We start from the raw sequence: 27054 nt of genomic DNA, 5'->3' as shown, positions 1-27054 counted from the left end.
GGTCGGATAGTGGTTAAAACAAATGTCAAGCACGTAGCATATGAGAATACTGTATGCAACTAGCATTTGCGTGAGGGAGGCAAGTATAGCTTAGATGGTTTGAGAGTATGTCCGTTTAAGATATTGCAGAGCTGTCAGCTGAAGACACACTAAGTAATCCCAAGCAACAGGATACTATTAATAATACTATTAATAATACCAGATACGAATACAGAACTTTGTAAAGAGTATATGTGAACTGAGTAATTCTAGAGCAGTAATTGTACTTATCCGTTTGCAGGGATGAGTGTTTTCCAGTAAGCAGGTAGCAGCCTTGAGATTCTGTAGTGCAGGGTCTGCTGGTGAAAAATATCTTAGGGTGTCCCCATCAACTCTTATAGGAAAGGCAGCGTGGATATAGGTAGTGGATCCGTTTAGGCGACAGGCACCATTTACAGTGATAAACCAGTGGCCCCCTAAAACGACAGATTGAAGCGGGGTGTTAAATAAAAATATACTTTAATAATAGTTGTGACGAGATCCTTGCTCGCCCAGGTCCTGCTCTCCCGACACTCCTCTGCTACCAGTGAGTCAGCTTGCAGATTGCAACGTCTGATGGTCCAGTCATCCAAGGTTCCGGGATCCGAATTACAGCTATGTGCCATTCGGACCCATTAAGAACAAACACCAGGCAGGCTGTATGTAAGTTCAAACAGGACTCTTTATTTTCAAGTACACAGCACACTTTTATACAGAATTTTGGAACATCCCACTCTCAACAACCGCTTTACTATTGGTCAATTGTAAAGTATGCAGTCTTCACTCAAGTCCTCCTTGACCATGCAAATGAGGACTTGAAATTGTCAACAGGGATTGGTCCAATAGCTTGGATAGAAAGACTTGTGTATTGAGACAGAAGCCCCAGGGGGTAATCAATGTACACAATAACCCGGTCTACTTAATTACTACCTCTGAGAGGTTACATTGCTTTAGACAATAGAATGCTAATTCAATACAGCTGACAGGCTTCTAACCTTTAGAACAATACAAAGTCCCTTAGCGTAAACACATACATCTTCAAACATACATAATAGATTCAATTAACCTTCAATCCCCAATTATAGCCAGACGGACTGGCTCCGACACCCGCTCTTAACCTGCAGAACACAATAAAAGGTATTTCACAAGCTGGTTCCACTTAGCATTTCAAAAGCCTTGCATTGAATGTCCCTCTCCTGTGTAACAGATGTCAAGTAGAAACACTCTAATATCTCAAGATCCATGACAATAGTGTATTTGGGTACTGCAGAATTGGTGCCTCTTTCGCTGCGTTACCTCTGCTACACACATTGACAATATGGTGCGATAAACCAGTGGCCCCCCAAAACGACAGATTGAAGCGGGGTGTTATATACCTTCTTCCACATATACTGCGTTTCTCTAGAGACTTTTGTCACAGGGTCATTTAAAAAATGACAGGCAGAATAAGAGACAGGCCCTTCCGCAGGGGTGGTAGGGGTAGGGCAGGAGAACCAGGCCAGAGCCAAAGTGGGAAGTGGCACAAGGTGCGTTCGATTATGTCAAAAGAAGCACCAGACTTGGTTGAGCGGCTCACGGCCAACACCACCACCATCATATACCCTTCACTTGAGTCACAGGAATTATTTTCCGATCCATCAGAAGACATTTCCGATGCGCAGCCATTCTTGGCATTGGATCAGGAAGAGGAGGTAGCAACAGCCGGCACATTGACGACAGTACCCAGATCAGCCCAAGGAGGTTGGTCCCCGCTGTTGCTGCCTACTCCGAGATCTCTAATGTTAGTGATGGGGAAGGTGATGTTGATGATGACGTGTCTACAGACGTCACGTGGGTGCCCACAAGAGAGGAAGAGGAGGGGAGTTCAGAGGGAGAGATGGACCAGCAGATAGGGAGGAGAAGCAGGCCGAACTTTGCACAGGAGGGACAAACCAGACTTCTAATGTATCAGGAGCGAGCCACCAACCATGTACGGTCACATCTGGCGCTCCCAGGAAGCCAGATGTAGGCCAGATGTGGGCTTTTTTTAACGTGTCCGCTGCAGACAATAGTGTTGCCATCTGCAGCCTTTGCAGTCAACACATAAGTTGTGACACCTGGCCTCCCCAGTGGGAGCAACGCCATCAGAACTCACAAAGCCACACTCCAGGCTCTCACCGCCCAGCCTCTTCTCCTTCCCCTCTATGCTCACAATTGTCCTCCACTCCACCTTCCATCATGCCTTCCTCACGTTTTTCTGCAAAAAGGCAGACTTCCGTGGTCCAAATGTTCAATCGTAAAAAAACCGATGACGCCAGATAACCCTCTTGCCCAACGGTTGACCGCTGGGTTGTCGGAACTGATAGCCCGCCAACTACTGCCATATAAACTGGTGGACTCCGGAGGCCTTTCGAAAATTTGTGGTCATTGGAGCACCACAATGGAAGGTCCCAGGAAGGAAATATTTCTCACAGAAGGGCATTCCAGAGCTATATGGCCATGTTCAGCGGCAAGTGAATGTATCTCCGGCACACAGTGTCGGTGCCAAGATGCATCTGACCACAGACACATGGTCTATCAAACACGGGCAGGGAAGGTATATAACTTTTACTGCCCACTGGGTGAACCTTATGACGGCCGTCAAGCATGTAACCCGTGGCACCCATGTCGATTTGGTTTTACCGCCACGGATTGCATGCAGGCCTGCCTCTTCTTCTCCTCCTCCTCCTACTCCATCCTCCATCTCCTCCTCGGCTGACTCCTCCTTTTCCGATGCTACCGTCTCTTCTGCTGCGCCGCCCAAGATCCCCAGAACCTATTCGACATGCCAGGTGAGACGTTGCCATGCTGCACTCCTTTAAGCTTTGCGTTCATAGGCAGATTAGTGGCTAACACTGCTCAAGTTGACAGTTGGTAAAGTGGTGTGCGACAATCTGCTGAGCGCGCTGAAACAGAACAAAAGTACACACGTGCCATGCATGGCACACGTCCTGAACTTGGTCGTGCAGCTATTCGTTGCCAAATACCCTGGGGTCCAGGACGTCTTGCAGCAGGTCACGAAAATCTTGGGCCATTTCAGAAGATCTTACACGGCCATGGCTCACCTTGCTGACATTCAGCGGCGACACAACCTGCCCGTCAGACATCTTATTTGTGACTGCCCGATGCAATGGAACTCAACCAGTGGCTTCTCATGCGCGACTCATGCAGACTTCTGCACCCAATTGATGAGATAAACAAACTGGTCAGTCACAGCCTGTGCTCCATCAGTGACATTGTACTTTACGCCTTCTTTCTGGAGCGTGCATTACGTTGTGTCATTGATCAAGCCGTCGAGGAGCAGGAGCAGGAAGATGAGGAAGTCGCAATGCTGGATGAATTCCCAGGTGGGGCTATTCCACCTGAGACAAGTCAACAACGGGAGTCTGAAGAGGAGTCAGAGGAGGATAGTGCCGGGGCCGATGAGGAGGAGCAAGAAGAGCATGCTTTAAACCTTTCTGGGATCCCTGGTGTTGTCCGTGGATGGGGGGAGGAGAACGAGGATGACATTATCCTGGATGATGAGCAGGAGCCAGGCCACTACACCGCTTCCAGTTTAGTGCAAATGGGGGCCTTCATGCTCCAGTGTTTTAAGAGGGACCCCTGTATAAAAAGCATAAAGGGCAAGGACCAGTACTGGGTGTCAACGTACTTCGACCCCCGGTACAAACAAAACATGGCGGAAATGTTACCACCATCACAGAGGCCTATCAGAATGCAGCACTTCCAGGCCTTGCTTTGAGAAATGCTGCATTCTGTTTTTGCGTGCGCTGGCAGAGGAATTTCCACTCACAGAAAAACAGTTGCGGGTACCAATCCAACAGCGCCTGCAAGAAGAGGGCGGTTTGAAGATGTGTTGGTCACTAATGATATGAGATCATTCTTTAAGCCGACTAATCGACAGCTGTCCTACGGATCCAGCATCAGGGAACGCCTAGACCGACAGGTGTCCGACTACATCGGGTTAACGGCCGATGTGGACGCACTGAGAAGTGATGAACCCCTGGACTACTGGGTGGGCAGGCTTGACCTCTGACCAGAGCTTGCACAATTTGCAATGGAACTGTTGGCTTGCCCCTCGTCCAGTGTCCTGTCCGAAAGGACGTTCAGCACAGCAGGGGGGGTCGTGACCGATAAGTGCACTCGCCTAGCTCACAACAGTGTTGACTACCTCACATTTCTAAAAATGAATGAGGCATGGATCTCAGAGGAATTCAACACATGTGAGCAGTAGACCATGTTTGATTCAAATTCCTCATGACAGGCCACAAATATCCACCACCACCCATAACAATTCATGGTCCCTGTCTTAGGTAAATACAGCCCAAAAATGCCTAATGTACCACTTGCCACAGAATACAAAGTTGTTTGCTGTCAGGTGAACGCCTGTGGGCTAATTTTTGGGGCCTGTACTGGCCGGCACTTACTTCTGTATCTGGTGAATGACTAATGTACCACCAGCCACAGAATACAAAGTTGTTTGCTGTCAGGTGAACGCCTGTGGGCTAATTTTTGGGGCCTGTAATGGGTGGCACTTCTGTATTCGGTGAATGCCTAATGTATCACCAGCCACAGAATACAAAGTTGTTTGCTGTCAGGTGAACGCCTGTGGGCTAATTTTTGGGGTCTGTACTGGCCGGCACTTACTTCTGTATCCGGTTTTTTACTTAATACTTCTGGTAGGTCAGTGTCCATGTTGTGGGACTATTTGTGCACAGCTAATAAGTATTTTGTGGCTGCAAATATGACCTGCAGGTTTTTAATGTTCGCCTGCCATTAAAGTCAATGGGGCCCACCGCAAACTTGCGGTTCGCAAACATTTGAGAAAGTTTGCGGTTGGAGTTTGCGAACCGCCCCGTCAGATGTTCGTCCATCACTAGTCACTGCCATGATTAGGTTGTGTCAGGTCACATTATTACAACTGGCCACATCCATCCATTTAGTTCACCTGTTCAGCAAACAGCTTGAGTTTGGTTTGAAATCTTGGTAAACCTGGACCCGAACCTGAAGATCATACCTTAATCCTGAATAGTCATCAGCTCAGGAATGTTTGGATCCTAGTCTGCACCCACCTAAGTAAGCTCCCCAGGAAGTTGTCACTGTACTTGGCCAAGGCATTTCCCACCCAGCACCTGCACGTTTATGCCTCTTGTATCTGAGGTGGGAAATTCCCTGGCCTCAGATGATTGAGCCAGTACAGGTGATAGCTTCCTGGCATTTACTTAACCATCTGACCACCCTCCAAATTACACAATCTTAGCTCTGTAATGAGGATGATTTCCTAAGTGCCTTCTAACCACTTGCCAACTGGCTAACACCGATTAATGTCGGCAGAATGACATGGCTGTGCAAAGAAACGTATCTGTACGACACTTTACATTTCCGAACAAGTAGGCGCGCGTGAGCATTCCTGCGGGTCCCGCGGACTTGCCCAGGATCATCTCATGGAGAGGCAGAACAGTGAGATGCATATGTAAACATGGCATTTCCCTGTTCTGCCTAGCAACATGATGGAGATCAACTGCTCCCTGTCATCGGGAGCAGTGATCTCTGTCATGTTCTAGGTAGCCCACCCCCCCCCAGTTATAATCACTCCCTAGGACACACATAACCAGTGGCGGCCCGTCCATAGGGGGCGCCTGAGCGCTGCCCACCCCCCCTCCTTTAGTCACAAAAAAAAACGGGCCCTTTAAGAATTTTTATTTTGCTTAAAATGTTGTTTTAACTTTTTACTAACTGCAGTGATGGCGGCCGTCTATAGAGGGCGCTGCAGCGCCACGCCCTCTTGCAAATAACATACATTCATGTATTGCATTGCATGAATGTATGCTATTGCTGCCAGCTGCCGCTGGTCTATTCAGATAGCCGGACATTGGGCGCTGGTTACCTGAATAACGGCAGCTGGTTGGCTGAGCGGAAGTGTCTATCAGAGCCAGCGGCTCTGATAGGCTTTCCGAGTACAGCCCTTGTCTCCCGGATGTCTATCCTCGGAACGCACGGGGGGTGCATTCCTTGGATAAGACTGACGGCCGTCTCAGCCAATCAGATCCGCCTATTCTGGTTCTAGGTAACCGGATTGGCTGAAGCGGCATCGAGGGCGGGAGAAGACATCGAGGGACATGGAAGCAGAAGGTTAAGTGCATTTTACAGGGCACAGCAGCGACAATGGGCACAGAGGCGACAATGGGAACAGTGGCAACAATTAAAGGGCACAGTGACATGCACAGTGGCAACAATGGGCACAGTGGCAACAATTAAAGGGCACAGTGACATGCACAGTGGCAACAATGGGTTCAGTGGTGACAATGGGAACAGTGGCAACAATTAAAAGGGCACAGTGACGTGCACAGTGGCATCAATGGGCACAGTGGTGACAATGGACACAGTGGCAACAATTAAAGGGCACAGTGACATGCACAGTGGCAACGATGGGCAAAGTGGTGACAATTAAAGGGCACAGTGGCGACAATTGAGGGGCACAGTGGCTGCGTTTCATGGCATGGCACAGTGGTGAAAATTGAGGGGCACAGTAGCTGCATTTGATGGCATGGCACAGTGGTGACAATTGATGGCACAGTGGCTGTGTTTGGCATGGCACAGTGACTGCGTTTGATGGCATGGCACAGTGACTGCGTTTGATGGCATGGCACAGTGGCTGCGTTTGATGGCATGGCACAGTGGTGCGAATTGATGGCATAGTGACTGCATTTGATGGCATGGCACAGTGGTGATAATTGATGGCACAGTGGCTGAGTTTGATGGCATGGCACAGTGGTGACAATTGATGGCACAGTGGCTGCGTTTGATGGCATGGCACAGTGGTGACAATTGCTGGCACAGTGGCTGCAATTTTTTTTTCCGTTTGCGCCCCCCCAAAAATGTTGAGCACCAGCCGCCACTGCACATAACCCTTTCATTGCACCCTAGTGTTTAACCCCTTCCCTGTCAGTGTCATTTACACAGTAATCAGTGCATTTTTATAGCACTGATCGCTGTATAAATGACAATGATCCCAAAATAGTGTCAAAAGTGTCTGATGTGTCCGCCATAATGTCACAGCCATGATAAAAATTGCTGATCACCGCCATTACTAATTTTTTTTCCATTTAAAATTTTTATTATATAATTTTCATTGACAAACAACTATCATTGACATAACATTCTTACACAATATATACTAACAAACATATCACAACACATACATGGTCTCCTTACAGTCCCTTTATTTTTGGTCAGGATATAGTGCCCCTTCTTTCGCTCCCTAGACCCTTCCCTATCCCCATCTCCCGCTGCACCCAGATACACAAGGGCAACCTCCCTGGGAGATACACAGTCTGACACGACAGAATCCCTGATGCAAGTCCCCCTAGAAAGAACAGGAGAGTAGACAGAGGAGAAAAGAGAGGACGGAGAGAGATAAAAAAATAAAAAGAGAAGAGAGAGAGAAGAAAGAAAGAGGAAGAAAAAAAAAAAAAGAAGCCCTCCCCGTTTTTAACTATAACTAAAAGAAATCATCCCCTTCATCAGGGACACCCCGTGCTTAACTTAATTAAATTAGAAGTTAAGTTTCTAAGTGATGTCTACTAAAAAAAATAAAAATAAATAAATAAATTCTTTTAATCCCCATTTTAAACTGTGACTCACCTAGTGCGCCGCTTATTTGAATTAAAATGTATCTTCCTAAGTGATAGAGGGAACAATTCTCCTCCCTCCCCTTCTTTTATATATATGTGCCAACCTTCCCATTTCTCAGGGGGCTTAACCTGCCCCTACCCCTGTGTAATAATAAAAGAGAGAAAAAAAATATATATAAAAAACCTTCAATACCACCTACCAAAGGAAGCTATCAAGCCTTCCCTTTATATACATTTGTGTGCTTAACCCTCCTACCCCTTACCTACCACCCTAAAAAAAAACAAAAAACAAAAAAATAAAAAAATAAAAAATATATAAATTCTTTTAACCCCTCCCCTTTTTAAACTGTGACTCACCTAGTGCGCCACTTATTTGAATTAAAATGTATCTTCCCAAGTGATAGAGGGAAGCTATTCTCCTCCCTCCCCTTCATTTATATATATGTGCCAACCTACCCATTTCTCAGGGGGCTTAACCTGCCCCTACCCTTGTGTGATAATGTAAAAAAAGAAAAGAAAAGAAAAGAGAATTTTTTTTTTTAAAAACCTCCACCACCAACTACCAGAGGGAGCTATCAGGCCTTCCCTTTATATACATTCGTGTGCTCAGCCCTCCTACCCCTTACCCACCACCACCAAAAAAAAAAAGGGGAGGGGGGGGGAGGAGATACATGGGGGAGAGAGAGGGCCATCAGGAGGGATCTACCTCATCTATACCCCCCCTGCCCACCCGCCCCCCCTCCCTAAACTTCCTCCATCCCTCCCACACCTCCTCCTGTCCCCTCCTAGAGCCTCCATGGAACGCCCACATCTCCTCCATCCTTCTAATTCTGTCCACTTCACGGAACCATTCCTCTATGGTAGGCGCCTCTTTTTTCTTCCAATTCCTAGGGATAAGAATCTTAGCTCCATTTAATAGATGCAGAACCATAGACCCTCTATATTTACTCCTGGTCATTTCTGAATTATGAAATAGGCATTCCCATGGGTCTTGTTTCACCTCGTATCCACTGATCTCCTTTATCTGTGCCAACACCTCCCTCCAATACTCCTGAATCAGAGGGCATTGCCACTATATGTGGGCATGAGATCCCTCCATCCCGCACTCCCTCCAACACAGGGGTGACATCCCTTTATCTATCTTATGCATTTTTGTTGGAACAAAATACCACTTACAGAGAAGCTTATAATTCATTTCCTTAACCTTAGCGTCCATAGACGTGGAGTGGACATATTCAAGTATCTTCCTTTTTTTTTTTTATACAGATTGTTTGATTCAATTCTACCTCCCAGTTTTCAACTGCCCTTAGTGCCTCCAGCTTGCCGTTAGGTGTCAAAATCTTATAAATATTAGAGAGTCCCTGCTTTCCTATTCCTCCCCGAAGGGCGCATTTTTCCCACTGGTTTAAATCATTTGGGGCTCGTATTGGTTTCGGCAGAGTATTTATAAAGTGTTTAATTTGCCTATATCTCCAGGTGTCTCCTGGAAGTACTCCATATCTTTCTAGTAATTCTATTAGGGAACACAAACCTTCACCCTTCATCAAGTCCCCAAGTTTTAATACTTCCGACGTTCCCCATCTCTGATATAAACCTCCTTCTCTACCTGGTTTAAAATAATCAGTACCTGTAAGGGGCATCAAAGGACTATTATATAACCATTCTTCCCTTTTACATATTCTATCATAGATTTTATATGTTTCCTTTGTGATTGTTGGGGCATCTTGGGGCAGTCCCCTATACTTTTTCGGAACCCATATTCTACCACCTAATTTATTGGTACTTAAATTTTCTTCTACTTCTACCCATTTCTTTTTCTCCCTTCCCTCACTCAGGAACCAATCTGTCATCCTCCTCAGGACCGAGGCCTCATAATACCGTTTAAAGTTCGGCAGTAGAAGTCCTCCTTCCTGTCTAGGTCTATTCAGGGTTTCCACTGCTATACAGGCTCTCCTGCCCCCCAAATGAATCCCCCTATTATCCTTCCCAGCATCCTAAAAAAAGCTTCTGGGACTCCTATCGGAAGGGTTTGGAAAATATACAAAGCTTTGGGTAATATCATCATCTTTATTGTATTTACCCTTCCTAACCAGGATACTCTACTTATACTGTAACCTTTTAACTCTGATCTTATTTTGTTTAATAGAAGTATGTAATTATCCTCATATATAAACCTTTCAGTGGTAGATAGAAAAACCCCGAGATATCTCATTCCCCTTTGCTTCCACCTAAATGGATATAAGGCCTCCAAATCTCTACGTTCGCCATGACCTACCAGAATATTCAGAATTTCTGTTTTTTCTTGGTTGATTTTTAAGTTTGAGATCTCCCCATATCTCTCATATTCGGCTATTATCTTAGGAAGTGTTTCCCTCGGGTTGGATACATACAACAGCATGTCATCCGCGAAAGCAGAGATCTTATGCTCCTTCCCCCCCACATCTATCCCCTCAATTTCCTGATTCCTTCTTATTGTCTCCATTAACGGCTCCAATGTTAGGACAAATAAAAGGGGGGAAAGCGGGCATCCCTGTCGGGTCCCGTTGTAAAGTGGGAATCTCTCCGACAGGTTACCATTAACCCTCAACTGAGCCGAGGGGCTGGAATATAGTGCCCCTATCCACCTGAGCATATTTGGGCCTAGACCGACATGTGACAGGGTGGCTAGCAAAAATTCCCAGTCCACCCTGTCAAACGCCTTTTCGGCATCTAATGACAGAAACAATGTTGATTTTTTACTCTTTTTGGCCTTTTGTATCAAGAACAGGGCTCTCAGAATATTGTCCCTCGTCTCCCTCCCCCAACAAATCCCGCCTGGTCGTTCTCAATCAGTTCGGGCAAAAAAGGTCTTATTCTCTCCGCCAGAATTTTTGAGTAGATTTTTATATCCACATTGATCAGGGATATGGGCCTATAACTTGCACATAATGAGGGGTCCTTATCATCCTTTCCGATCAGGGTTATGTGAGCCCCTAGGGCCTCCTCCCTTATTCTCATACCCTCCCCAATGGAATTCATATACTTTTGGAAGAAGGGCCCCAGGATCACCCCAAATCTTTTATAATAGGCCGAAGTGTACCCATCTGGGCCAGGACTTTTCCCCATCTTAATGCTCTTTATTGTCTGGCTTATTTCTTCTTTCGTAATTTCGCCCTCTAAACTACTAATTACTTCCTCCGATAGACCCGGGATCTTCACCTTTTCTAAATATTGTTTAATCTTCATACTCTTATTCTGGGTTTCTATTATGCCCTGTTCTTGATTGACCTTATATAAATCTTGATAGTACTCCTGAAATATTTTAGTTATTTCCTTCGTGGAGTGTCTCAGTTCTCCCTTTTTATCCTTGATTTTTAAAACAAAGTTTTGTGAATTTCGTGGTTTTATAGTCCTTGCCAAGAATCTACCTGGTTTGTTTCCCAATGCATAGAAATTATTATTCATTTTATTGAATACCCATTTTGTTTCCAGTTCTAATAGATTACATAGGTCCTCTCTCTTCTTACTCAATATTTTATACACCTCTTCTACCTGCAACCTTTTATGTAACTGTTCTAGACTCCCAATTTCCTCTAATAACTTTTGCTTCTTTGCCTGCCTAATTTTCTTTCTTTTAATTTTTTCCGCGATCAACCTCCCTCTCATGAATACCTTATGTGTTTCCCAAAGCGTCGAGGGGGCGACGTTTTCTATATCATTTTCCTGAAAAAATAGACACATATCCCTTTCCAGATCATCGGCTATCTTGATGTTATTTAAAAGTGATTCGTCTATTTTCCAGATTTTCTGCTCCAGCGGGACCTCCCCAACATCTAGAGCCATCACCACTGGGGCATGATCTGAAAGTGTTATAGATTTTATATCTACACTTCTCAAACCTTCTAATAGCCGATGATCTAGAATGATATGGTCAATTCTTGAGTATGATCTATGTACCGGCGAGAAGTATGTAAAGTCTTTATCCCTTGGATGCAAAATTCTCCAGGCTTCTACTAGTTGCATTTGATGGAGTTTTTGTTTAATTGACCTAAGGTATTTTCCCTCCGATCTCATTGACACCGGTTGGGTATCCAAAAAGGGATCAAAGACAAAATTAAAATCCCCTGCAAGGATCAGATTACCTTCTCTAAACCCTTCTAGTTTATTCAGGATTTTTTTCAAAAATACTGCCGATCTAACATTAGGGCAGTACACATTTGCCAATGTATATTTCAAATTAAGCATAGAGCCTTTTATGAATAGATATCTCCCCTCCGGGTCCATTTCTATAGCTTCTGGGATAAATTGTGTATTTCTATCAAACCCAATTGCAGTACCTTTTGATTTATTATTCGGGGAATAACTATGATACCAATTAGGGAAATCTTTTGATTTTAAACTCATCTTGGACGTCATTTTTAAATGGGTTTCTTGTAGATCTTTACACACCAAATTCCAAAACACATCCAAGTGTTTAGTATCAGTGTGTTGGGGATTGAAAACAGATTTGTTTACTTAAAAACTATTTTTGGTTTGATAAACAGTTTTTTCTTCAGCGCTGCGGAGTAGCAATGGGGGCCCGTTTTGCTCCCAGTGTGGCCAATATATTTATGGCCCACTGGGAGCAAGATGCGATCTTCCATGACATGCCGCCCCAGCTCTGTTGCTATCGAAGGTATATAGATGATTTGGTGCTTATCTGGGAAGGCGATATGCCATCTTTAAATGCCTTCATGACAAGGTTGAATGCTAATCAATTGGGTATAGTCCTGACCTGGACCGTTTCTACGGAACAGGTGACCTTTCTTGACTTGGAGATATCCAAGTCTGAATCTAGATTGGTGACTAAGAACCACTTTAAGTCGGTGGACAGGAATGGATATATTCCACTAAATAGCTGTCACCACAGATTGTGGTTGTGCAACATACCCCGTGGCCAATTTGTGAGACTGCGGAGAAACTGCACCAGGGAATCTGATTTCCTTGTGCAGTCCCGTGAGCTGGCCACTAGATTTGTTGCAAAGGGATATTCTAAGCCCTTGATAGAGCAAGAAATAGAAAAAGTTAAGACAACAGATAGAAATCTGATGATACAGGACAATCCTCCCAAAGATGATGTAGGAAAAACTAGTTTCAAGATACTATTGGATTTTAATGTTCAACATAAAGCATTCGAAAAAATTGTTGCCAAATATTGGCCGATACTAAAGGGAGATGTAATTCTTGGTCCTGCCCTTCCAGAGCGCCCACAATTTATTTATAAAAAGGCACCTTCACTTAGAGATAGATTGGCACCTGGAGTTACTGATCCACCTGTCATTCCTCGTCCTAGGCTTTTTAATTTCCTGTCAGGGTTCTATGCCTGTGGTAGGTGTGCCACATGCAAACATGCAAAACGGAATATCAAAAAACGCAAATCTTTTGTTTCCAATGTAACCCATGTAGAGTATCCGATAAAGCAGTTGATCACCTGCGCAACAGAGGGCGTAGTTTATATGCTCGAGTGCGACTGCGGGTTACAGTACATAGGGCGCACCTCACGTGAATTGCACGTGAGAGTGGGTGAGCATGTGAGCAACATTAAGCGTGGCATTAAGACCCACAGCGTATCCAAACACTTTAGAGACCATCATCAGAGGGACCCCAAATGCCTTAAATTCTGGGGTATAGAGAAAGTCACCAGACATTGGAGAGGAGGTCATTATATTCGGCAATTGAGTAAACGAGAATCGTTCTGGATATACGAGATGAAGGTTTCTGTGCCGTTGGGATTGAACGTTGAGTTCGATCTCAACTGCTTTATATCTAATCGTTGAGAAGTATTTTGGGGATTGTGTTATATTATGGATATCCGAATTTTATTTGGATGCTATTATATTTTTTTATTACATATTCTACAATTTTTATTAAATTTTATATTTAAATGCTTATTTAGCTTTAACTGCTTTTATATCATAAATGTTGATGCAGTTATATATTGTGAATATGTGATGTAATTTTTGGTCTTAGGTGAGGTAGATGCGGATGACGTCTGTATTTTTGTATATATTTTTTAAAATTTGGTTGGTCTTAACCTGATTGCCCGATTGAATATTGTCCCTTAGGATTTAAGTATCCTCAGTCTGGTGTTTGAACACTAGATGGAGCTATTCATAGGCTATCATTTTTAACTATATTGTTTAATTTTACTTTACCCTTTGCCTGGCGTGTTGCTTTGCAAACACAAGATGGCGCTAGTTAATTGGCTCCTTTGGTGCTGCTATGGCAACTGTATCGTATATATAGTGCTGCGGGACGTCTGCGTTGATCCCCGCCCCACGCTGATGAAGTCCCGCCCACATTGGGACGTAACGCGTACGAGGGGGAGGAGCTACGACGACGTCACCCGCGTTTGCCTCACAGAGACCTTCACACGCTGTATGCATCGATCCGGGCCTTTGAGCTGCGGTACAAGCTGTCATCTCTGCACTCGGTTTAGAGTGCATGATAATGTGAGTGGTTTTTAACTTTTGTTTTGATTATTAAACCTTTTAAGCAGAGAACACTTAGAGTGTGTCTTTTACTTTTTCTCGGTCCATTGATTGATCTATGGGAGAGTGTTAATTTGCTTATTGCTTGCTGGTTCCATCTGGTGGACGTTTTTGGAGTTGAGCCCAGGAAAGCTGCTTGCCATTTACTGTGTGGAGGATATGATATTTGCTTTTTGACCTAGCCACAGAATCGCTGAGGTGAGAGGCCATCCATTAGCCTTGGTGGAGGATTATCCTGTCCTATGGGTCACAGATCTGATGAAGATTTCTGCACTATATATATCACCACTGTATTTTTTGGAGCACCTTTATCACTTTGCACTTTATGGACTCTATGTATTAATTTTGATCAATTGTGTTATAATTTGTATTTTTAGATTTATGTACTTGCGCTGCACTATTTATTTATTTATTCACTTTGAGATATTTTTTGGATTATATCTGCAGTGCTGGCTTGCAATTTAGTTTAGTTTTATTTATTTTCCAGCGCTGAATCACTTTATTACTTTGTTTCTGTACCCAATTGAAATGCAATGGATGCCGAATAGGCATATTTATGTATGAAATAAGAAAATAAATAAAAATAAATTGGATTAAAAAAAAAAGTAACGCAGTGCGGAATCGCAGAAAGTGCTTTGGTCAGGAAGGAGGTAAATTCTTCCGGGGCTGAAGTGGTTACGCCTTTAGGTTTTCTGTGTTGCACCATTTATATTATATTGAATTTAATCACATCTCATCTGTAATTAATAAGATGATGTATATTCCCAAACACTTTGTTCTTGATTCTGTGATTGGGATCATGGAGAGAGGCAGGAATACAGGTTGCCACACCCTGAAAGGACACGATCTCTCAAGGTTCAGCTTACCTGTCACAGATTTATTCACACACTCCTCTACCTTATACTAGTAGGTAATTATTGAGCAGGAATGGAGGTTTGTCACTGCCATGATTAGGTCGTGTCAGGTCACATTATTACAACTGGCCACATCCATCCATTTAGTTCACCAAACAGCTTGAGTTTGGGTTGGAATCTTGGTAAACCTGGACCCGAACATGAAGATCATACCTTAGGCTGGATTCACACCTATGCAGTTTTAGTGCTTTTTGCATTTTGCAGATTTGCACTACAGTCCATTTAACATGGTTTCCTATGGAACACATCCTGTACTGCAAATCTGCAAAATGCAAAAAGCACTCAAAATGCATAAGTGTGAATCCAGCCTTAATCCTGAATAGTCATCAGCTCTGGAATGTTTGGATCCTAGTCTGCACCCATCTAAGTAAGCTCCACAGGAAGTTGTCACTGTACTGACCAAGGCATTTCTCACCCAGCACCTGCACATAAATGCCTCTTGTATCTGAGGTGTAGGGATGAGCTTTGAGTTCGAGTCGAACTCATGTTCGACTCAAACATTGCCTGTTCGCCTGTCCGGCGAACAGCAAACAATTTGAGGTGTTTGCGGCAAATTCGAAAAACTGCGGAGCACCCTCTAAAAGTCTATGGGAGAAATTTCGGGCCAGATCCACAAAAGAGATACTCCGACTTAACTGCTGTTCAGTCTGTGTGTAACTTTGGAAACGATCCTCAAAAGGCTTTTTCCAAAGTTAGGCAGAAGATCAGGCATGTGTAATTGAATTACACTGCCGAATCTTAGGATGCAGTACCGCATCCGCCGCTGGGGGCATTTCGAGTCGAAATGCCGTTGCTAGTATGCAAATTAGCACTTAAGGCGATCCACAAAGCTTTCCAGCTTCCTTTTTGCACCGTAAGTGTTATTTTGCAAGTGTAAAATTAGGGCTGGTTCTACAAAGTGTAAACTAGTCACACCTTGTAAAAGCCCATTCCAGCGACGGCATTTGGTATGCTTTCCCGAGGGAGAACTCCACGGCAATTTGTAAAAACAAAACCGGCATGGGTTCCCCCCCAGGAGCATACCAGGCCCTTAGGTCTGGTATGGGTTGTAAGGGGACCCCCCTACGCCGAAAAATCGACGTAGGGGGTCCCCCTACAATCCATACCAGACCCGTATCCAAAGCACGCTACCCGGCCGGTCAGGAAGGGAGTGGGGACGAGCGAGCGGCCCCCCCCTCCTGAGCCGTGCCAGGCCGCATGCCCTCAACATGGGGGGGTTGGGTGCTCTGGGGCAGGGGGGCGCACTACGGGCCCCCCCACCCCAGAGCATCCTGTCCCCATGTTGATGAGGACAGGACCTCTTCCCGACAACCCTTGCCATTGGTTGTCGGGGTCTGCGGGCGGAGGCTTATCGGAATCTGGGAGTCCCCTTTAATAAGGGGGCCCCCAGATACCGGCCCCCCACCCTAAGTGAATGGATATGGGGTACATCGTACCCCTATCCATTCACCTGTAGGCAAAAGGTAAAAGTTAATAAACACACAACACAAGGCTTTTTAAAATATTTTATTATTCTGCTCCGGATGCCCCCCCTGTCTTCGTTATTAGCTCAATTAACAGGGGGGGCTTCTTCTTCCGCTCTCCGGGGGTCTTCCACTCTCCGGGGGTCTTCCGCTCTCCGGGGGTCTTCCGCTCTCCGGGGGTCTTCTCCGCTCTCCGGGGGGGCTTCTCCGCTCTCCGGGGGGGCTTCTCCGGACTCCGGGGGGCTTCTTCCATCTTGTCCCCTCTTCCGCTCTTGACTCGGCGAACCCCGGTTCTTCTGCAGCTCTCCGGTGCCTTCTTCTTCAGCGCTGGCTGCCTGCTATGTTTGTGTGTTAGCTCGATTTCAAACAGGCAGCCAGCGCGGTCTTCTGTGGCGTCAGGGTCTTCTCTTCCTTTCTTCCGATGTTGCCTCGTCGCCTGTTGTCGCTGTAATGATGGAAGCGCGCCTTGCATCCCATTTATATAGGCATCACCGTCCCATCATGCTCCGGCAGGTACCCACGTGGTGGGTGCCTACCCACGTGCACCCACCACGTGGGTACCTACCGGAGCATGATGGGACGGTGATGCCTATATAAATGGGATGCAAGGCGCGCTTCCATCATTACAGCGACAACAGGCGACGAGGCAACATCGGAAGAACAGAAGACAAGACCCTGACGTCACAGAAGACCGCGCTGGCTGCCTGTTTGAAATCGAGCTAACACACAAACATAGCAGGCAGCCAGCGCTGAAGAAGAAGGCACCGGAGAGCTGCAGAAGAACCGGGGTTCGCCGAGTCAACAGCGGAAGAGGGGAGAAGATGGAAGAAGCCCCCCGGAGTCCGGAGAAGCCCCCCCCGGAGAGCGGAGAAGACCCCCGGAGAGCGGAAGACCCCCGGAGAGTGGAAGACCCCCGGAGAGCGGAAGAAGAAGCCCCCCCCTGCTAATTGAGCTAATAACGAAGACAGGGGGGGCATCCGGAGCAGAATAATAAAATATTTTAAAAAGCCTTGTGTTGTGTGTTTATTAACTTTTACTTTTTGCCTACAGGTGAATGGATAGGGGTACGATGTACCCCATATCCATTCACTTAGGGTGGGGGGCCGGTATCTGGGGGCCCCCTTATTAAAGGGGACTCCCAGATTCCGATAAGCCTCCGCCCGCAGACCCCGACAACCAATGGCAAGGGTTGTCGGGAAGAGGTCCTGTCCTCATCAACATGGGGACAGGATGCTCTGGGGTGGGGGGGCCCGCAGTGCGCCCCCCTGCCCCAGAGCACCCAACCCCCCCCATGTTGAGGGCATGCGGCCTGGCACGGCTCAGGAGGGGGGGGCGCTCGCTCGTCCCCACTCCTTTCCTGGCCGGCCGGGTAGCGTGCTTTGGATACGGGTCTGGTATGGATTGTAGGGGGACCCCCTACGTCAATTTTTCGGCGTGGGGGGGTCTCCTTACAACCCATGCCAGACCTAAGGGCCTGGTATGCTCCTGGGGGGGGAACCCATGCCGGTTTTTTCTTTGAAAATTGGCATGGAGTTCTCCCTCAGGAATGCATGCCGCTGTCATTTTTTTTTTTTCCCGACGCAATTTTTTTAAGCCGTCGCGATCCTCAAAACTCGGCGTAACGTAACTTCGCGCATGCGCAGTACGGCCGGCCGACTCGCCCCATTTGAATAGGAACGCCTTGCGCCGGCGGAATTTTAGTTACACAGCCTGAAATTTCTAGATAAGTGCTTTGTGGATCAGGCACTTAGGTAGAAACTTTAAGGCAGTGTAACTTAAATGGGATTTTTTAAGTTACGTCAGGTTTTTGTGGATCTGGCCCTTAAAGTGCAATTTTAAAGGCTAATATGCAAGTTATTGTCCTAAAAAAAGTTTTTTTTCGGGAGCAGTGAATTTAACCACTTGACGACCGCGCTATAGACAAAATACAGCGAGGTCGAGTTATTCTGGGAGGACGTTTATGGACATCCTCCCAGAATCTTGCTCCCGCGCACCCTCTGTGGCACACTACCGGAATGATCCGTGACCGCCGGGTCTAGAAGACCCGGCGCATCACGGATCATGGTAAATTGCTGCTGATATCGGCCGTTTCCTACGTGATGGCTCCGTCAAAATGTGATGACGCTAGTTCCTCCCTCCCCTCTCTGTACCGATCGGTACAGTGTGAGAGGAGAGGGGGAGGGATCGGATGGCAGCAGCAGTGCTGTGGGCTGGATCTGTGACAATTGCAGTCACAGATCCAGCCATCCATCCCACCATGCTCAGTCATCCCTGTGCAATACTCTGCAATACCCTGTGCAATACACCGCAATACTCTGCAATACCTTGTGCTTCTACCAACTCACCGCTACGATCAAAGCAGGATAATTTTTTTCTTTTTTATTTATTCAGGTTTCCCAGCCTAGAGGTGAGATGTGGGGTCTTATTGACCTCACATCTCACTGTAAAGAGGACCTGTCGTGCTATATTCCTATTACAAGGGATGTTTACATTCCTTATAATAGGAATAAAAGTGAACAAAAAATGTATTTTTGGGGAAAAGTGTGTCAAACTAAAATAAATTAAGTCAAATGAACAATACAGTTTTTATTTTTTTTAAAGCGCCCCTTTCCCCGTGTGCTCGCATGCAGAAGCGAACACATACGCAATTCCCGCCGACATATGAAAACGGTGTTCAAGCTACATATGTGAGGTCTCTCTGCCAACGTTAGAGTGAGAGCAATAATTTTGGCCCTAGACCACCTCCGTAACTCAAAACATGTAACCGATAAAAATATTTAAAGCGTCGCCTATGGGGATTTTTAAGTAGCAAAGTTTGGCACCATTCCACGAGCGTGTGCAATTTTGAAGGGTGACATGTTGGGTATCTATTTACTCGGCGTAACTTCATCTTTCATATTATGCAAAAACATTGGGCTAACTTTACTGTTTTTTTTTTTAACCACTTGCCGACGGCGCACCGTCATTATACGTCCACAAGGTGGCTCTGCTGGGCGAGAGCACGTAATATGACGTCCTCTCTCCCAGCCGCCACTAGGGGCGCGCGCGCGCCCCCCGCGCCCCCGACTCCCGTGCGTGTGCCCGGCGGGCGCGATCGCCGCCGGGCACACGCGATCGCTCGGTACAGAGCGGGGACCGGGAGCTGTGTGTGTAAACACACAGCTCCCGGTCCTGTCAGCAGGGGAAATGCTGATCTTCGGTTCATACAATGTATGAACCGAGGATCAGTGTTTCCCCTAGTGAGGCCACACCCCCCCCCCCCACAGTAAGAACACACCCAGGCATACTTAACCCCTTCCCCGCCCCCTAGTGTTAACCCCTTCACTGCCAGTGGCATTTTTATAGTAATCCAATGCATTTTTATAGCACTGATCGCTATAAAAATGCCAATGGTCCCAAAAATTTGTCAAAAGTGTCCGAAGTGTCCGCCATAATGTCGCAGTACCGGAAAAAAAAAATCGCTGATCGCCGCCTTTACTAGTAAAAAAAATATAATAAAAATGACATAAAAATACCCCCTATTTTGTAAACGCTATAACTTTTGCGCAAACCAATCAATAAACGCCTATTGCGATTTTTTTTTACGAAAAATATGTAGAAGAAAACGTATTGGCCTAAACTGAGGAAAAAAAATGTTTTTTTTATATATTTTTGGGGGATATTTATTATAGCAAAATGTAAAAAATATTCATTTTTTTCAAAGTTGTCGCTCTATTTTTGTTTATAGCGCAAAAACTAAAAACCGCAGAGGTGATCAAATACCACCAAAAGAAAGCTCTATTTGTGGGAAAAAAAGGACGCCAATTTTGTTTGGGAGCCACGTCGCACGACCGCGCAATTGTCTGTTAAAGCGACGCAGTCCCGAATCGCAAAAAGTACTCTGGTCTTTGGGCAGCAATATGGTCCGGGGGGTAAGTGGTTAAGCACAAAACTGATTTTTTTTTTAAAACCGCTTTCGAAAAATTGCTGCGCAAATACCGTGCAAGATAAAAATGTAATGACCGCCATTGTATTCTCTAGGGTCTTTGCTAAAAAAGCATATATAATGTTTTGGGGTTCTATGTAATTTTCTAGCAAATAAATGATGATTTTTAAATGTACGAGAGAAATGTCAGAATTGGCCTGGGTGCTCCTGAACGCCTAATGGTGCTCCCTGCATGTTGGGCCTCTGTATGTGGCCACGCTGTGTAAAAGTCTCACATGTGGTATCGCCATACTCGGGAGTATTAGCAGAATGTGTTTTGGGGTGTAATTTGTGGTATGCATATGCTGTGTGTGAGAAATAACAAAGAATTTGCAAAGAGTTGTGGGAAAAAAATGACAACTTCAAAAAACTTTTTTCTAAATACCTTGGAATGTCTTCTTTCCAACAAGGGATCATTTGGGGGGTATTTGTACCTTTCTGGCATGTTAGGGTCTCAAGAAATTAGATAGGCCGTGAGTACTTCAGGTATGATTAATTTTCAGATATCGGCACAATAGATTGTGGACTCTAACTATCACAAAGACCAAATAAAAATACCAATTTGTACTTTTTTTTACTAAAGATATGTAGAAGTATAAATTTTGGCCAAAATTTATGAAGAAAAATTACGAATTTTCAAAATTTTAAAACGAGAAAAATTCATTTTTTTTACCAAATTTTTGGTCTTTTTTCTTTTATAGCGCAAAAATGAAAAACCGCAGAGGTGATTAAATACCACCAAAAGAAAGCTCTATTTGTGGGAAAAAAAAGGACACCAAGTTTGTTTGGGAGCCACGTCGCACGACCGCGCAATCACGACCGCACAATTGTCAGTTAAAGCGACACAGTGCCAAATCGCAAAAAGTGCTCTGGTCTTTGACCAGCAATATGTTCCGGGGGTTAAGTGAAACAATAAAAGTGAAATATTCCTTTAAATTTCGTACCTGGGGGGGGGGGGGGGTGGGGTGTATAGTATGCCTGTGAAGTAGTGCTTGTTTCCCGTGCTTAGAACTGTCCCTGTACAAAGTGTCATTTCTGAAGGAAAAAAAAGTCATTTAAAATCATGTCGTCAACATTGGGAGGATGCTTTAGGGGTATGTGACCCCTAAAAGCACCATGTCTACATGTTGATGGGGACAAGGGCCTCATCCCCACTGGGGGTTGTGGGGGTCTGTGGGCGGGGGGCTTATTGGAATCTGTAAGACCCCTTTAACAAAGGTGACCCCCAAATCCTGCCCCCCCTTATGGGAATTGTTAATGGGGTACATTGTACCTCTACCATTTCACTAAGGAAGTGTAAAGGAAAAAAATACACACCATTTAGAAAGTCCTTTATTAAAAAATAAAAAATAAATCCAGCGGTGGTAATCCACTCTCGGTATCCTGCGATGGGTGATCAACTCTCTGCCGGGGTCCAGCGATCAGAAGATCTCTTCATCCAGGTCCAGGATCCAGCGCACGCATCGCCTGTCTTCACCGGAGACAGCCCGATGAATGACACGGCTTCAGCCAGTGACAGCTCTTATGTAGGTGAGGGCGGGGCCACCCGTCACGGGACCCCGCCCCCCTCTGACGCACCCGTCAAGTCACTGGGGAAGCCTGGGCTCTCCCTCGTGTCAGAGGGGTCGCGTGACAGGTGGCCCCGCCCTCACCTACATAAGAGCTGTCACTGACTGAAGCCGCGTCATTCGCCGAGCTGTCTCCGGTGAAGACAGGCGATGCATGCGCTGGATCCCAGACCTGGATGAAGAGATCTTCTCATTGCTGGACCCCGGCAGAGAGGAGATCACCCATCGCAGAATACCAACAGCGTTGGAGCGGAGAACGAGAGTGGATTACCACCGCTGGATTTTTTTTTTAATAAAGGACGTTCTTCACGGTGTGTGTGTTTTTCTTTTACAATTCTTTACACTTACTTAGTTAAATGGTAGAGGTACAATGTACCCCATTACCAATTCACATAGGGGGGGGGGCAGGATCTGGGGGTCCCCTTTGTTAAAGGGGTCTTTCAGATTCCGATAAGCCCCCTGCCCACAGACCCCCACAACCCCCAGTGGGGATAAGGCCCTTGTCCCCATCAACATGTAGACATGGTGCTTTTAGGGGTCACATACCCCTAAAGCATCCTCCCAATGTTGAGGGCATGTGGCCTGGTATGGTTCAGGAGGGGGGGCGCTCTCTAGTCCCCCTCTTTTCCTGTGGCCTGCCAGGTTGCGTGCTCGGATAAGGCGTCTGGTGTGGATTTTTGGAATAACTCCACGCCATTTTTTTTTTTTTTTAAATCCACACCAGACCTGAAGGGTCTGGAATGGATATTTGGGGGGAACCCTACGTAATTTTTTTTTAAATTTGACGCAGGGTTCCCCTTAAAGGGTCACTAAAGGATTTTTTTTTAGCTAAATAGCTTCCTTTACCTTACTGCAGTACTGGTTTCATGTCCTCATTGTTCGTTTTTGCTTTGAAGTAGCTGTAATTCTGCTGTGATCTCCACACTTCCTGGTTGCCTGTTTCCTTATAACCATCGTACTGGGAGATTTTCACGGTGGTCTAAGCTGTCATTACTGTGTGTCTAAAACTCCTCAGAACCAATCAGATTCATTTTAAAAATAAAACACTGCCCTGGATTTGTTTGTTTTTGTTCTGTGAGTCTTCCCGACTCACCTCTCACCCGGAACTTCATGTATGTACATTTAAAACCGAAGTGAAACTAGAGGCACATTATATGATAGATTAAATTCAATTTTTAATCATTTTTAAAAGGAATCAGTTAACTTTTATGTCTCTAATTTCAGCAAAAAATGTTTTTTCCTTTAGTGACCCTTTAATATCCATACCAGACCCGAAGGGCCTGGTAATTGAATTTGGGGGGACGCCCACGCTTTTTTTATTTTTTATGAATGACTTTTCTCTGATTTGCCGGCAGCCGACAATTCATTAAATTCATTAAATTAAATTACTTTTTTTCCTTCAGAAGTGACACTTTGTGCAGGGACAGTTCTAAGCACGGGAAACAAGCGCTATTTCACAGGCATACTATACACACACCCTAGGTACGAAATTAAAGGAATATTTCACTTTTATTGTTTCACTTTAGGCATTATTAAAATCACTGCTTCCGAAAAAACAGCAGTTTTTAAAACTTTTTTTTGCATTGATACATGTCCCCTGGGCCTGGACCCAGGTCCCAAAAACACTTTTTAGGAAAAAAACTTGCATATTAGCCTTTAAAATTAGCACTTTAGATTTCAAACGTTCGAGTCCCATAGACTTTAACAGGGTTCTAAAGTTCACACAAACTTTTGGTCTGTTCGCAGGTTCTGGTGCAAACCGGTGCAAACCGGTGTTCGGTTCATCCGTATTGAGGTGGGAAATTCCCTGGCCTCAGATGATTGACCCAGTAGAGGTTATAGCTTCCTGGCAGGATTGCTCAGGTGGGTTCAGGATAGGGTCGAAACACCCTTGAGCTCATCCCCAATCCTAACCAGGATAAGCTTCTACCTACCCATCTGACCACCCTCCAAATTACACAATCTTAGCCCTGTAATGAGGACGATTTCCTAAGTGCCTTTTAACCACTTGCCAACCGGCTAACGCCGATACATGATGGCAGAATGGCACGGCTGCGCAAAGCAACGTACCTGTACGTCACTTTGAATTTTCCGACGTGCGGGTGGGGCGTGCGTGTGCCCGCCCGCCCCCTTCTTCCGTGAGCATGCCTGCGGGTCCTGCGGACTTGCCCGTGATCGCTTCATGGAGAGGCAGAATGGTGAGATGCCTATGTAAACAAGGCATTTCACCGTTCTGACTAGCAACATGACCGAGATCTACTGCTCCCTGTCATCAGGAGCAGTGATCTCTGTCATGTTCTAGGTAGCCCACCCCCCCCACAGTTAGAATCACTCCCTAGGACACACTTAACCCTTTCATCGCCCCCTAGTGTTTAACCCCTTCCCTGTCAGTGTCATTTACACAGTAATCAATGCATTTTTATAGCACTGATCGCTGTATAAATGACAATTTTGTTTGGGTGCAATGTTGCACGGCCGCGCAATTGTCAGTTAAAGCGGCGCAGTGCGGAATCGCAAAAAGTGCTTTAGTCAGGAAGGAGGTAAATTCTTCGGGGGCTGAAGTGGTTAAGACTTTAGGTTTTCTGTGCTGCGTCATTTATATTATCTTGAATTCAATCACATCTCATCTGTAATTAACAAGATGATGGATAATCCCAAACACTGGAAAAAAGAGGAAAAAACTGCGCTAAACCAAAAGTATACATGAAAAACCTGCCAGCACACAAACAAAGAACTATTTGTTCTTGATTCTGTGATTGGGATCATGGAGAGAGGCAGGAATACAAGTTGCCACACCCCGAAATGACACGATCTCTCAAGGTTCAGCTTACCTGTCACTGATTTATTCACATACCCCTCTACCTTATACTAGTAGATAATTATTGAACAGATGTGTTCTCGCTATTCTGGCTGACTGGAGTAAAAAAACAGGTTGTATAGTTGAAGAGACATGAAGTGGCATCCTGGTATTGTAGGTGAGTACATTTGCTTATGTACTACTCTCTATCCCCCACTCTTAGGCTATATTCACACTGGAACATCTGCATTTAGCTTTTCTTAACACAGCAAAAGTTATTTGGGAAGTAGGAACAACTTTTTATGCCTTCCCAGATATTTTTTCCTGCATTTAGATGTTCCTGCTTTAAAGTAGATTTAGCATTATTCACATGCATTTAATTGGATCATGCAAACACTATTTTCTCTGAATGCAGCTAAATTGGCTGCATCTAAATGTAGGCAAATACTGTTTGAATGATAACTGTGGATTTATATGCATTTAGAAATGTTCCTTTTTTTTGGTCAATGTTACACATTACTTGGTTGACTTTTTGTAAAAAAAATAATATATTTATTACAATTATTAATAATATAATTATTCAGTATTATTTTGTCCTTTTGTATCCCCAGACAATTGCTTGAGAGCCACTGGTACCTGTCTGGTTAAAAACCTGCTGCTTTAAACTTGTCACACACATTACAAACGAATTGGAATTAATTTACAATGAATCAATGTTTGAATACATGTTACATATATAATGGATGAAACATTTATCATTAGATTGTAATCTGTGTGGTGGGCTCATATTGTTTTAAATAAATATAAATATATATTATATAGTATATAAACATTAAAGAGGAAGTAAACCCTGATGGGTTTTACTTCCTCTTAGTTCCCCTGCAAAGGTAAAGCATAATGGGCTACTTTGCATCGCATAGTAACCCATTATGTGACACTTACCTGCAGGAGAAGCTTGCAATGTCCCTGTCTTTCAGGCTGGCAGCGAAGTCCTTTTATCACCCTTCTTCCTTCCGGGGGCCACAAACTCGGGCCCTGTGACTGGCCAGAGTCGCGGGAGCTGCCAGTCACGGATTGACCCCAGCTTGAAATGGCACAGCATGCCCTTTCAAGGCGGCGCATGCGCAGAAGACTGCATCGTTTGGGGACATTGCAAATATCTCCTAAACCGTGTAAGCCTTAATCTAGGCTTACCTGTAGGTGAAAGTGGTCTGTAAGGTTTACAACCACTTTAAATACAGAGAATTACATAAAATCAAGAATTACACAGTATGCTATTCAAATAATTGAGACACTGCAAATTGATCTCAGTATTTTGCCCATTTTCCTTTAGAATAGCTCTTTCATTTCCAAGTCTTACCACCCAAAGCCCCGTAAAATGTCACTATCAAAAATCTGGAAATCTTTACCTATTCAATGGAACCTTCCCTCAGTCCATCTTTTAAGGAATGTTTTAATGTAGTCAATATTATCATAATTAATAAATGGTGTCTCTTTGCTTTAAACAGAGTAGGAACACAATCATCTCAAATGTTAAATACGTACAGTATCTTGAATAAACTGCTTACTCAAGCTGCAGTTCTACTCCACAGCCTCCTTTTTTTTTTTTTTTTTTATTCCGACTCAGAGAACACTTACCGGAGACCTAATCAATTTTGCGTTCATACGCTGTCTCCATCCTGGTTCGCATCATGGTGGGAAATGTCTTTTTTTTTTTTTTTGCCTTTTTTGTTTTGCTTTGTTTGCTATGTCATTATGTGCTTATATTAAGCCAGCGTGGCCACAGTATGGCAAAGTACAAAAAAAAAAATTACATCATAAAACCAAAGTGCCCCTACCCAAGTCGACTAACCCCCCCCCCCCCCCCCCCCCCCCGTACCCAGACCCACCCCTTTCTCTCCGAACCTCAGTCTCTTAGTTTATCAACTTTTACTTCACTACACTTTCTGTCCTATACCATCCGGACTAGATAACTCTGTGATGACTTATAGTCAACCCAGTCCTGCCATTTAAGTTTGAATCCCCTTTCACCTTCCTCCCCCATAAACTTAAGCTGTTCAATGTAATAAATATCATTTATTTTATCAAGACAATTCTTCATTGTTGGGCTCTCGGGATCTTTCCACTGTTTAGGGATCAGGCTCTTTGCTGCATTCAGGATATGGGGGA

General features: G+C 44.9%; 1 protein-coding gene across 1 annotated transcript in view; it reads left to right on the top strand.

Annotated features, from left to right (window-relative positions):
• The first annotated feature begins 24884 nt into the window (after positions 1 to 24884).
• The window catches only part of LOC120916525 (galactoside alpha-(1,2)-fucosyltransferase 2-like), an 83108-nt gene continuing 80938 nt past the window's right edge, over positions 24885 to 27054 (top strand). Inside the window, exon 1 of the mRNA XM_040327544.1 lies at positions 24885 to 25063. The gene's annotated coding sequence lies outside the window, so the exon portion shown is untranslated. The remainder of the gene's footprint in view (positions 25064 to 27054) is intronic.

The sequence above is a fragment of the Rana temporaria genome, chromosome 10 (genome assembly GCF_905171775.1).
Source record: "Rana temporaria chromosome 10, aRanTem1.1, whole genome shotgun sequence".
Taxonomy (NCBI): Eukaryota; Metazoa; Chordata; class Amphibia; order Anura; family Ranidae; genus Rana; species Rana temporaria.
Note: the sequence above shows the minus strand (reverse complement) of the source record. Positions and strands in the feature narration are given on the sequence as shown.